This window comes from Euprymna scolopes, chromosome 34, assembly GCF_053919585.1.
Source record: "Euprymna scolopes isolate OS-2025 chromosome 34, ASM5391958v1, whole genome shotgun sequence".
Classification (NCBI taxonomy): domain Eukaryota; kingdom Metazoa; phylum Mollusca; class Cephalopoda; order Sepiida; family Sepiolidae; genus Euprymna; species Euprymna scolopes.
The window spans coordinates 16,488,321-16,503,559 of NC_136515.1; positions in this window are offsets into that span (position 1 = coordinate 16,488,321).

Below are 15,239 nucleotides of genomic sequence, written 5' to 3' on the forward strand. Positions count from 1 at the left end.
CATTTGTGTGTAAGACGCCTAAATCTCAAGCAATCTACCAAATACACAACTGGAGAGTTTCATCAATTATTGCCTGAATCTTTTCGATGAATTTTTTTGTCGGCCCATCATGGCAGTGTTCTCGGCCTTGGGATTCCACTGCACTGCCTCTGAAAGGTTCGTCCAATGTGTTGAGCTGTGCCCTCAAGCGTTTAACTGTCTGGATTTTCATTTTGATGGCGGCTGGCAATGGTCCTGTCGTCCTGACTTGGATCGGTAGAGATCATGAGTTGTACAGCGGTGCATCTCCGATCTCACACATTGAAAACTGTCAATTTCAGATTAGATAGAAGACCACTATCGCACTTGGGATTCGTATGCAACTGGTTAACTAGTAGATGGTCTGCTAAAAAATATTCCACCAAACGGAAATAAAATCATATCGTCTTTCTATGGTGATAATTGTATTGTTCCACTCTGTGGATATGACAGGACCAGCTATCTAATATCTATGTATATGTCAGGCTTTCTCTCTTCCAAACAAGCAAACAAGTGACTCGCCATTTAAAAAAAAACACTAGTTTTTTTTTTTAAGTAAATGTTTTATTTTTGATTAACAATCGTAAAGTTTGTGGTGCCGCTTGTGCGCAGAAACAAAACTTTTAATAATGATATATACGTAAAAGAATATTAAATTTAAATTTGCTGTGAATGAAATATGGGACCAAAGCAGGTGATACAACAATATCTTTCTTATTCCTCTGTCGTAATCTTTATATCACACTCATCCAGGGTTTAGGTATGGTTCAAGTTTTCTATATTATTACACTTTGTGTTAAAGAGAAATCAGTTCGTATTATTTTTATTAGTAGGAAATGACGGTGGCGTAGATGTTGATATGGACTGACGACCTAGGTGTTCAAAGTTCGAATCCAGTTCGTTCCACAAAATCCCCTTCCCGTCTTAGACCACACCGCTTTACCGAACAGGTTACTCAAACAACGCTTGTTTTTTTTTTTTTTTTTGTTCTCTGCTGTGACGTCAGCTCCGGAGCTGGCGTAGTCATTTGCACATCTTACTGAAACTGCTGCTGCTTCCAGCGTCACCGACTCTGTTATAGAACGCAGGTCTTCTTCTGCGAATGTAATAAAAACGCATACACGGTAAAAATTGGGAATTCTGAAAGACTCTAAGGAGTTTTAGTGCCTTAATTCAGAGATTTAAAAAGTTACATAGACCCATGGGTCACTCATAGGAGTTCTACAAGATTTCTTTATTATTGTTGCTGTATTATTAGCTAGTTGTTGTTCCATTCAGAAGTTTCATTCAGAAGCTCACAGTATTAATGCCGGTGTCCCTCAGGCGTCCATCCTGGGCCCAACTCTTTTCCTGATCTGCATTAATGATCTTCCAAATCACATCCTTACATCATTTGTAGACATTTATGCTGACGACACTACCATTCATGGTAGCACATCTAAGACAGTAAACGACCAAGTTCTCTCCAATTCTCTCTCCTCTGATCTTGAACACGTAGTACAATGGGGTAAGGAGTGGCTGGTTACTTTTAATGCATTTAAAACCAAGCTTCTCTCTTTACATCATCAACATTCTGATCCACATCTGGCATCAATTGAAATGACAAGTTTTGACAAGCTTCTTGGCTTGACCATTACTTGCCAAGGCCGCTGGAAAAATGGTGGGATCTTTCTATCGATCCGGTAGATGTCTCACTGCTGATGCTATTCTCTATCTATAAGCTTCTTTCTTAGAACTGCACGCCTAATGATTACTATATTGTCCAATTTCTACTGTACACTCTTTAATACTTATCCTTGAGTGACCTCTTGGCCTTGATAATGTGGTGATGCCTATGTAAAAAAAAAAAACATTTCACGACGTCAAACAACTAAAAAATATGACGATAATAGTCTGCAATAAATAAATTAATGAAGAAGAGAAGAGAGAGAGCATTCAATCCTACTCAAAAGCCGGCCAGACGTTATATATATATAACCACACACGGTCACACTCCCCATATATATATATATATATATATATATATATATATATATATATATATATATATATATATATGCGTGTGTGTCCATATATATATGTGTGTGTATATTTGTACATATATATATATGTATATACATATATATGTATATATATATATATATATATATATATATATATGATGAAAATACTGGAAATAGTATTCCGACAAAATAGAGAAAATAAAAAGGAACAAACCGTATTATGTGTTCACCAACGTTTCGTCTTTATTTCGAGACTTCCTCTGGGTGAATGAGATTAAGAAACCAAAAAATATACCAGTACAAAATATTTGAAAAAGTTTTTTTCCCAATAAGAATATAAACTTGCGTTCATAGTTTTAAAATTATATTAACGACTATATGACGTCACTAAAATTTCCTTCTCTTTAACAGCGCCAGCCCCCCTTCCTTTTTGAATTTCCAACATCAATTTTTCCGTTTCTCTTAAATAGAACTGCGTCACACTGTGCACGTGAAACTTTTTCAAATATTTTGTACTGGTATATTTTTTGGTTTCTTAATCTCATTCACCCAGAGGAAGTCTCGAAATAAAGACGAAACGTTGGTGAACACATAATACGGTTTGTTCCTTTTTATTTTCTCTCTCTCTCTCTCTCTCTCTCTCTCTCTCTCTCTCTATATATATATATATATATATATATATATATATATATATATATATATATGGGTGTGTATGTATATATTAGTCTTTATTCTAGAGTGAAAGATGTGTCTGTATGTGTTCGTTAGTGTCGTTGCTTTCGATGTCTACGTTTTGTGCTAACTTGAACGACCGTCGGTACCTAACATTGAAGTATCATTAATTCTGTTTTCTGAACTGAACGTAATATTTCTTTTTCGTTGAGAATCAACGATTCTTCTTATTTTGTTTTGTGTTGATGATCTCCTCCCACCTCCCTGCTCTTTCATAGTAATATTTATCTACGCGTTGTTGTGACTTTAACTCAACTACAAGAAGAAACAAAAAAGGCTTTCGGCTAAACACTCCCCCATTAATTTGACCTGAAAAACAAAGTGAGGTTGGATGAAAAAGACAAACATTTTTTTTTTTTTTTTATAATATTGAAGATTTATTTCTAGCTTTTTTCTTATTCGTTCTTTTAATTTATTAGTTGAAATTTCAGCTGGGATGACACACGTTAGAAAAGTAAGATTGAAAAAAAACGGCAAGGGGAGATAATTTTTTAAACGTTCAGATTGACGCCATGAACAGAATTGGATGAAAATTTTAGTTATACGTCATAAAAATGCGTGTAAGTCATTTTTTTTTTTTTTGTTTTCGTTTATAAATAATATTAAATGAGGTTGGTGGAAAAATAGTTGAATCATTCTACCATTCAAGAATGTGAATAACTCCTGACGCAAACATCTGCCTGCAGAAGATACAAACAAACAGCGTCAGGCAGCACCTTTAAGCCCGTCTGACGTCATTAATATGACAAAGTGCCTCTGACAAAAAAATGAAAATAAAATGAATTCTCTATATATTGTACTAACAGATATAAAAGTATCGTGGTCATTTAATATGCGTGTTTGCAAGGAAACCCCTATATATATGTCTTACTTACTATATATATAAATATATTTCAGACAATATTCCTAGTTTTATATAGGGGTTTCCTTGCTAAACGCGCATATTCTTTTTTCCGATCTTTATAGATAAGTTTTCAATTTGGCCGAGCGGTCGTTTTAATTTCAGTAGGCAAGTTATATTTCAATATAACTTGCCTACTGAAATTAAAACGACAACTCGGCCAAATAGAAATATTGCGTGTATAAGTATATAGTGGTTTATTATATTCCACTGAAAATTAAAAGGATGATTCTGAAATCATAATTTGTTTTTATATTTATTTTTTTACATTTTTTAATTTAAAGTGTTGTCAAATTTAGACAAATGTTAATACTTTCTTTCTCATTTTCGATATTTTGAGGGTAGTTTTACTTTTTGCTGGCTGTTCTATAAGAGTACTCTTTTCAGAACTACTCAAACCACATTAACGACCCATTTTATTGACGAGACAAACTTCCTTGTTAATAATTTGACACATATATTATACCGTGGATTCCGCAATCACGATGACAAGTTGCTTACATTGCGCGGAACTGTACGAACATTTCACAGTACGCTCACCTCGGCATTGTCAACGTTTCCGAAGCTTTTGATACGAAACTACCGGTAAGTTTCTGAAACTGGTAAAAAATGCTATCTCGTTGATAATTTGACACGCATTATGATTATATACAAATATCTAATGATTTATACATACATGTATATGCATATATATGTATATATGTCCTTGTACGTATATCTATGCGTGTCTGTATATATATATATATATATATATATATATATATATATATATATATATAGGTGTGTGTGTCTTTGTACGTATGTCTGTGTGTGTGTGAGAGACTGAAACTGATGACGTCATTATACCAAGTAATACTTTTATCAAGTAAGTCAGTTTAATACAGATCTTTGTCTTTGTGTCATCGGTTGCCTTAAGTTGCAGAATTGATGATGAGTTGATACAGATTAACATCAAATATGAATGGCGTTAGCCGGTTTGCCACGGAGGTCATTTCAATGGAAATTGAATGGAGAAGTTCTTTGGCGATTTTGCAATGATATTACAATCAGTGCGCTTATTATAAACGGTTCTGGTATAGTCTATTACTAAACCTTATTTACTTTTTTACTATGTCTTCATATTTCACAATTTTCCTCTCTCTCCCTCTTTGCGCTATCGTTCAGTAAATGTACATAATATATATATATATATATATATATATATATATATATATATATATATATATATAGAGAGAGAGAGAGAGAGAGCGAGAGAGATAAAAAGGGGAATATATATATATATATATATATATATATATATATATATATATATATATATATATATATATATATAATGAAATAGTCTGTCTGTGTCTATGTATGTACATTTCTGTACTCTATCAATTTTCAGGGTACAAACTCGGGATTTTACAAAAGACTTGTTAAAATCTTTTTAATTAGTTTTCGGCCAGAAATTTTGCTCTCAAGGGGTCAAATTCCAACGATTTGCCCTTTGAAACTCTACCACCCCCTCCGCCAATTTTGGGTATACACACTTGAAATTTTAGATGTAGGTTACTTGGACACGAGTCAAAAATTTAATTTGATGTGAGCTCAAGAGAATAAACGTTAACGGTTCAAAATAAGGGTCAAAGTCTAAAAAATATAGACCTCTACGGTCTCTACACAATTACTCAGGCAATGTTAAGTCTAAACATTTAAAAATTTATCTAAAGTGTATTCAGACCTAGCACGGGTTTGGTTGAAAATATGGCTGCCATCTTCTCAAAATTTAAAAGATGTTTTACCTTGGTTGTTTCTAGCAAACTAATCAGCCAATTTTAGTTCTAAATATTTGAAATTTTACATAATAGTTATTCAACCATGCAGCACGATTTTTAATTAGGTTTGGGGTAAAAATTTGTCTTCAAAGAAGTGAAATTTGAAAGAGTTGACCATTGCAGGCTTTATCAAACTTCTTAGCTAATTTTCGCTTTAAGCTTTAGTAATTTTAGATATAGGTTACCTGGACATGAGTTTAACTTTTTTAAATATATATCCAAATATATATATATATGTATATATATATATATATATATATATATATATATATATACGCATATAAAGTTATGAAGAATACATAGCGCTCGAGCAAATCTGGACTGAACTGTTAGTATATATATACAATAGCGAAATGGTTAGGAGCCTTGACTGCCGTACAAAACGGTCGGGTTTCAATCCTAGCTTGAGGTAGTTGCCTGTCTAACCGCACTGATGAGCTGTGAAACAGCGAAATAGTACTGTATGTGGATGACTATAGTGCTCCTCACCTTGAGTTGAGCATATTGAGAAGTGAAACACGAATTACCATTAGCATATAAGCGACGCTCTTTGTGTAAACAAATCGAGCGGAGGTATTTCGAACGATATCAAAACATCGTTAAACTCACTACTCGTTCAAGCAGCCGCCAATAGCGTAATGGTTAGAAGCCTTGACTGCCGTACAAAACGGTCGGGTTTCAATCCTGGCTTGAGGTAGTTGCCTGTCTAACCGCACTGATGAGCTGTGAAACAGCGAAACAGTTCTGTATGTGGATATATATATATATATATATATATATATATATATATATATATATATACGTTTTATTTTGTATTACCGTTTCTTTCTGTTAATTTACATTATTGTTTCAACTACTCTCTTGCTACCGTCCTCCTCGCAACCCCCTTACCTCATTCACTCTTTCACTCTGTCATCTCAAAATAGCGAACATTTCTCTAAAAGTCTGACGAAGCTACAGGCGGCCAAAAAAAACGGTCGAGAAGCTGAAACAATAATGTAACTTAACAGAAAGAAACGGTAATAAAAAATAAAACGCATATTTGCTCTACAACAGTATTGAGCACTTTCTTCAGTGTTTATTAATTACCATTTTCACCATATATATATATATATATATATATATATATATGTATATATATATTTATATATATATGTATGTATATATATAAGATAAAATATATATATATATGTATATAAATAAGATAAAAAGTAGGTTATACATTATTAGTTTATATAAATTATATTAATAATATACTATACACAGTCGCATGTATTATAATATTATAATCCAATTTTCTATACTAATCGAGGAAATGCAGCAAATACACATACACTTAGCGTACGTCTTGTACCTGCTTGATTCCTTTTGCTTCGACTTTGGATCGTTCGGTATAGATCAAAAACGAGATATATATATCTATCTATCTATCTATCTATCTATATATATATATATATATATATATATATATATATATACATATATTACATGTACTTTGCCTCGCTTAGCTGTGAAAACATTTGTGAAAAGGGAAAAATTCACAACATAAAAATTGCATGTTTCAATATGCTTAATTTCCCACAATATTTTGTTGTTCAGTTTTCTAAGCAGATGTACTGATTTGTTTATTTGCTTACTCTAACACACACAAGATACAATTTCCCATGTGAGAAACAGCCAGTAAGTACATATAAGCCACGTGACAACTGATTTTGGAATTGGAAACTCTTAAATTTAAATTGTTTATTAGATGGTATTATAGGAATCCGTGAAATGAGGATATCTTCAACTTTGAAAGGCTCTGTCAATACGGTTGCTTCTATTATGTTGTTCATTATATTTTTTTCTGCAAGCCGCGTGCAATTGCATCTGGTCCATCAAGGATTGCTCTGCCCTCATGGATGAAATTTATTTCTGAGCCCAAGGGAAACGTTTTTCCTTATGAGTTTGGTTTAAAACAGGTCTTCTATGGGCTTAATGCTTCTTGTAATTTTGTTTAAAAAATAGCAGCGTGTCTGTCTGTACAAAGAATGTATTACAGCCTTGGCAAATATAGCAGCACTGTTATTTTCTGGGTGCTTGATAAGTTGACGGCGAATTTTTCTAACATCCCAAACAGAAACTGAATTTCCTGTGTTTTTGTCCTTCCTTAGTTTGATGGTTGGATTTTCAACCAATGAAAACAATGTTCTTTGATCTATTCCGAGCTATTTGGTTAGATCTAGGGCTGCAACACACGTTTCTTTTCTAATCGACCCTTTCTGGGAATATTGAGGGGGCTGCAATATAGTGATACACACTTAAAATTAGCAGAAAATAGTATTGTTAGCTTAATTTTCAAAATATTTGTTCAAATTCCACAAAAACCAGGAGAATAAGAAACCTTGTTAAGTTCTTCCAGTGCAAGAAATTTCACCTTTCTGTGTTTCATAGCAATTTAAAAATTAAAAAATATATATATTGACCTGCAATAAAGCGATACACATCGTTTATATTCCTGATGCATTTCTCTAACACAGTTATTAATAGTCTGCATTCTTTGGTTGTAAATTCCCCTTTGCTCAAGTGTGTATGCTATTTGTTCAAGTTTATCAATATTTGATTGCACGTACAACAAAAGATCATCTTTGTTGAAAATCTGTTCACGTACAACAATACTATCCTATTGATTACTGTACACACAATAACACTCGTCCCCGAGTTGCTTCCGGGCCTTGATAAGTGGTGAACTTCCTGTAAAAAAAAAATCTATATCAAACCAAATAGGAGCAGAGAAGGTTGATGATGTTAATCCCAATTAAGTTAGAACATTTTGTGCGATTTATATGTCACCCATACCTCTGTTGGTGAAGGAGAGCATGTGTTCAATATTATTGCAATCAGTGCAGGGATTTGATTATGGTGTAATGTATTTCACGCATCATTAATGCATCTATCCAAGTGTTCGCCATTTTTCTATAAACTCAAAGCTTGACATGCCCCGTGCAACGTCACATGTGTAACGCCATCAACAATTTTTAATTGCTGGAAAGACGTTGGTCCAGGACATTTATTAACATTATGTGCAGAAAGCAAAATGTTGATGAGGATGAATAATGTACAGTTTAAATATTGTGTTTCCTTGAAATATACCATTCTGTCATTGATCTGCAACAAAAAAGGAAAACTTGCTTAAAATCAACGGAAATGGAATCATGTAGGTTTTTCTAGAATGACAATTTTATCGTTCCACTCTATATCAACTATTATACAAAAGTCACTTTGTGTGTGTCAGAGAGAGTGTATTGCTCATAGGCTCCCAACCGTATGAGCTTATCTTTTGAAAATTTCACACAAAGCTAATTTACATGTCTGGAAGTGTTCTTAGATATGTTTTGTATAGAACTACATCCGATAAGTATCGGGAATCCAAAAAATCTGATCGTAATTTTTTTTTCTTATATATATAAAAACGATTAATTTTTACTGGGGAATTTTTATACGTTACACCGTCAAGGGAGATAATAAAATCTTAGCAATGATTTCTTCTTAAAAAAAGATTTGTTGACATCAGGAGATATAGTGCTATTGTAGAGAATTCGACTGCAGATTGAATGTTCGGAATGGGAACTGACTTTTCCGGAGCATCCATCGTCAAGCCAAAATCTCAGCTGACATGACATTCTAAACAAACCTAGACGGAATTCGATGAACGATATTATTATTATTATTATTATTATTATTATTATTATTATTATTATTATTATTATTATTATGTTTTTTGTAGAATTACTCCAAATAGGACACATTTTTCCTCGTAATATATAATAATCAATAGAGGAGTGATTTCACGATAATACATACGTAATCGGCATAAATTAAAACATCATGTTTAAGGGTATTGTACGACCGGGCAATGCCAGGTGTCTAGCAAGTACATACATACATTTAAGAGGAGCGTAAATTCGTAGAAAAAATGCAACGTGGTGATTGTAAGAGATTCATAGACCTATATGAAAAGGAGTTTTCCAGGGCAGAACTTAAAGATTTTTCTCGTATAGTTTTAAAGATACAAACATATCCAAGGATGTATTTATACTAACCATCCGTCCGGCGTTGCCAGGCGTAAAATATGTAAAAGGAATTTTCCTCTATAGTTTTAAAGATTAAAACCATTTCTAAGAAGTTTCTAATACACATACTAACATAACACCTGGCGTTGTCAGTCGTAAAATATGCTTAAATATATTTTATCTTGCAGGGAAATACGATGGAGCCTGGTGTTAAATTAGGGGTTTCAAATGTTCAACCACCACCATTCATTGACATTCGAATCTTAGCAGTGGTTCGTATTTTAATCAGATCGATTTATTGCCTGTTCCAGTGTAAAAGCCTGTCTGCAGTGTACCGCGAGGACTCTTCACATGTCTCCAAGCAGCGATTTTGTGCAAAATACTTTGTAGCTTACATTTCACACAAGAGAATTTTATGAAATTATCTGTAAATAATGGCTACACTTAAATTTAAAAATGTAAGTCACTTATCATATATCGATAGTACTCTTAAATAAAAGTATTAATTATGAACCACACAAAAAAAACTGTTCATTTTCTGACTACAAAAAAACAACTGTTAATTATCTGAAATTAATTTAACATAATCAGTCGAATAAAAGTTACACAGACAAAAGTCAAGTAAATGCTCCAATCGCTGCTCTTAAAAGAAACGCTCACTATGGATGCGCTCCCGTTTATAAAAGTATCTACACTTGATTTTATAAGCTGACTATTTGCACTTGCGCAGTGATAACATTTCTCAACTGTCCTTGCGATAGTCGATTGTATAACATCCTTAACTTTAAGGCAAATCGGACGGTTACTTCTTTAATCAGATTTTTCCGATCATCGATTGTCGATATTTATCAGATGCATACCGATACGAAGTACACACCCAGAAAAATAAATTACCTTTGTGGAGAATTTGTTTAAAAATCGGCTCAGACGTTTCCGAATGCACAGGAAACTCGGTCAGTAACACAGTTCTTTTCATATAATAGAGATTTATGCATATTTCGTATTTATTATTATAGAGTAAATTCTCTATCGATTATTATATTTTACCAAATATATCGTACTGATTTATACAGTAAATAAATATGACTTGTATGATAGCAGCTAGAATCGAAACCAAAACATTTAGTGTAGCCTTTTTTATCTATGGTTTGAACTACCCTCAATATATATATATATATATATATATATATATATATATATATATATATATATATATATATATATATATATATATATATATATATATACGAGCAAACAGTTAACGAAACATGTTAAAAAACACTTTCAAATGAGTTAAAAACATATTTAATCTGAAAAGAAAATGCTAGATAAGTGGATAGTCCTTAATCCGCGGAGTTTCGAAGAAATACTTTCCTTCTCATCAGAGGGTAGAATTAGCAAAATGCGGGATTGGATTTTGCATGCAAAAGTATTTGATGAAACAACAAGTAAGTCAAATATCTTACTTGAAAACAAAAAAAGTGAAGCAGAGGGAATATGGTGAAGAAAAAGGTGATTACACATGAATGGATAGTCTGGTGGAAGATAAATAATCCAGTGACGGTAAAATCAAAATATTTATTTCATTTTATATATATATATATATATATATATATATATATATATATATTATATATATATATATATTATATATATATATATATATATATATTTATATATGGAGAGAGAGAGAGAGATGAGCATGCTTACAAGTATACTTTATTCAACCTACATCTGTCAAGTCCCCATTTATTTTCAATTTTAACCCCTTAGAAGTAACCATTGGCTTAAGATCCATAGAATAACCGTAAACAATGCAAACATTTATTCCGGCTCTCCCTCTCTCTCCAACTTTCATCATGAATGAGATACTGTTGAATAAACTGAAAACAGACAGAGACACACATATGTATTGAGTTGATATATATATATATATATATATATATATATATATATATATATATATATATATGCATAACGCGTCGTGATGTTGTTTATTTCGTATTTGTCGTCGAAAACAGGTCATTGTTTTCGCAAATTTATTTGCCACAGCTGCTATTTTTCGATGAAAATGACGCCGCCCACTGACACTTAACACAAAACCCTCCTGCATCAATGTGACTTAGACACTTAATATATTAAAGAATAAAACAAAAATAGATAAGAAAATGGATAACAACTTTTCTCTGAATTGAAGAATTCCTTATTTCTTTTTTTCGTTCTCTTCTTTTATTTGCATATTTTTCCTTTCCTGCCCGGTTTTATCCAGAAAGTCAAAAACATCTATGATTTTTTTTTTAGATTTTTTTTTTAATGGGGATTAATCAATTGTATTTTTGTGGATGGTTTAGTTTACCGTTCTTTTGTTGCGTGTTATTCAAAGAGTGCTCGAGACGATGTAATATCCGACCTTCTTCAGGTGCATTTTAACAAACTTACGAATCTTTGCGGAGTTTTCATCGGACGCCTTTTATATAATCCAAGGGATTATCTGTTTCGATACTATCTGCCTCACTTTTTTTCTGTTTAAATTGACAGCATTAAAGACACTGACTTCATCTGTGGTTGCTACTTTCTCCTCATTGTTTTATATCACTATGTCATGTTTAACAACTTTTTGTAAGTTGGTATGTGACTGTAGCCATTGCGTTATTATGTTGGATGATAGATAACTTCTACTTGTATATGTTACTTGGACTTTCTGCTACGCTGGATATTAAACTTATTACCGATAGTCCGGTGGAGATATTATATATATTAGCCGTTTCCCCAGTAGAAACTAACGACTGATTATCAGGTGCCTTTCACTCTACTTATGTTTGACAGGTTCTTCACTTTCATCTCATAAACATTAGTAATCACACCTGAGACTTGGGCAGTCATTATTATTCTTTCTTGGGTTTAGTGAATCTATTCTATTTGAAGCCAGTCTACAGAGCCATCCTCATCTATATATCTTTGTGATGTTTTTCCTGGAAAGTATGCTGTTAATTGCTACCGCACAATTACGTTTCACACCATTTTTCGCCAGATCACCGAAGTTAAGCAACGTTGAGCCTGGCCAGTACAAGATTAGTGACCATTTAAGAAGGCTAGGCACTGTATGTACCGTCTGGCAACGTATCGCGTTGGACCAACACACCCACCCTGAAAAAAGAATTCCCTGTTATAAAGACCTTTACAAAGTTGTGAATGGTCTAAACCCATCCAGGGCTCAAGGTTATGGATGGATGGATATTGTTATTTGGCCATTTTGTCAGTTTGTTTTTCTTTTTTCATTTTTCATTTTTTGCTATATAAAACTATGGTATATTTCTGACGCCTGCATTGAGATATGTCCGTGACATGAATATTTTGGTGTTCTTTTGTTATAAATCTGTCCAACATTTTTAATCAGTTTTTTTGGGGGGGATTGTCTTACTTGCTTTTTCTTACACGTCCATGTATCATAAAAAAATTAGATTCATGGAGTGTATACATGAGGGTAAAAGACAATAGATCATAAATCAATGGTGAAAGAAATGACTCTATCATAAAGAAAAGGAAATAATGCAATTGTAATAATCACCTCCGGCTATAAATATAATCGTCCAAACGTTTGTGTTCATATCAAATAGTACGCCTAAAGTATTGCAGCAGTTAATGATAGTAGCTCGATGTTGATGGTTAAGCAGATACAAACCTGGCAGGCACTCATTTCTGTAAATTACCGTATACAGGTTTTTGTTTTAGTGTTGATTTTCTTAGTTATCTTTGTAATGAAAAAATGATGGAAAGAAAAAAAAAAGTCTATAAAAAAGAAAATTATTCAATTGCGAATATTGAATATAGTTTACCCAAGGAAAAATTAGTAGAATCAATTCTGTCAGAGATGGTTTTGATTGTAAAGACTTCCAAGTATAGAATTAATCAAGGCAAGCAGAGTGCACTTCTTTTCTTAAGACGAAAAGCTCTGACTGAAAAGTTCAATGGGATTGAGTTTATTTTATACAGCTATTCTGGTACCTGATTGTTCCATACTTATCTCCCCTGGCTATAAATATATCCGTCCATATTTTTGATTCTACTAAATATTGTGCTAAAATTATAGGCACAATATTTGATAGTGGCTCAATATAGATGGTTAAACTGATACAAACCTAGCTATTTCTGTACATGACTCTATAAAGACTTTTTTAGTGTCTGGTTTTAATCATTCGTGTAATTAAAATGGCTATCGTAAAGAAAAAAATATTCATTTGCGAATATTAAATATAATTGTACCAAGCAAAAACTAGCAGCATAAATCCAGTCGGATAAGCTATGAGTTGTTAAGAAACGTAAGAAAATCGGAAGTATTACACCAGTAAGGATCAGCAGTTATCTTCCCGAAAAAAAAAACTATTATTGAAGAATTCGAGGGGATTCACTGTATTTAATAAACTGAATATGGTGTTTTATTGATTCGTTAATATCACCCATGGCTATAAATATAATCGTCCAAATGTTTGTGATCATACGAAATTATCAAATGCCCAAAGTATTGCAACGGTTAATAATAGTGACTAGATATTGATGGTTCCTAGAGTCAGGTACATATTTGCCAGACACGTGTTTCTGTACATTCTTCCATACAGGTTTTTTTTCCTTACGTGTTTATTCTGTTAATATCTCTTTGTGTTCAGTCAATAACTTCAAAGCTTTGCGTAATGACTGATATTGCAATTTACTTTATGACAGTTACTTTTTTGTGGACAGTTATTTTTAGTTTAAATATCTTTGCTATTCTTTATGAGGATATCATTCCCCAAGATAAGAAGGTTCTATTTATAATTACTGCTGATAGATCTTGAGTCATCAAATAAAGCAACGCTTTGTTCGCAATAAATCAGAAACTAGAATGACTCAATAAAACATACTAGTTTTTTTGTAATTCCCCCACATTATTTTTCGTGTCAAACACGAGAGAAACTTTTCCAGTTCGGTCCTTGCATGGATCACTAATCCAACAGAAAACGTATTCTTCGTCTTCGTCTTGGTATGCACAACCCAAAGCTACTTTTATTCGCTACATCCACTTTTTGGAACATTTGTTTTTAAATGTATTTTATTGCGGACTATAATCCTCATCTTTTTAGTTGTTCGTGAGAATAATAGTTTGCAATGAAATAAATAAACAATACTAGTGTCAATAATGAATTACAATTAAATAACATATAAGTTTTTCTTCCTTTTCTTCTATAAACTAAAACAGTTTTCAATTAAAAACATATTTTTGTATGCTGTTTTCTACATTATTCTCACACACAATATTAGCCAATATTTCTTTTATTTTTGCGTGATGAATTTAACCATTTTCTTCAATGTTAACTCTTCTAGGTCTTTGATAATATTTTCGCTAACATTTTGTAAATTTACTAGCATGGGTGTCCGGTGTTGCTCGGGTGTTTGTCAGTGTATGCTGAGCAAAAAACAAAACAAAAACAAACGGTAATTTTTTTTTTTTAATATGACCCCTATTATGACACGTTAACAATTATTGTTTTGGGCACAAATCAAGTTAGATCCCTGTCCAAGGAACCAATATCTAAAATTTTAAGTGTTTAGACCCCAGATCCTCGGAGGAGTTTGGTAGAGTTCTAAAAGGTCAAATCGTTGAACTTTGACCCCTAACAGCCACATTTCTGGCCAAAGATCGATCACATCGATTTTCCCAAATCTCAGTACCCTGTAT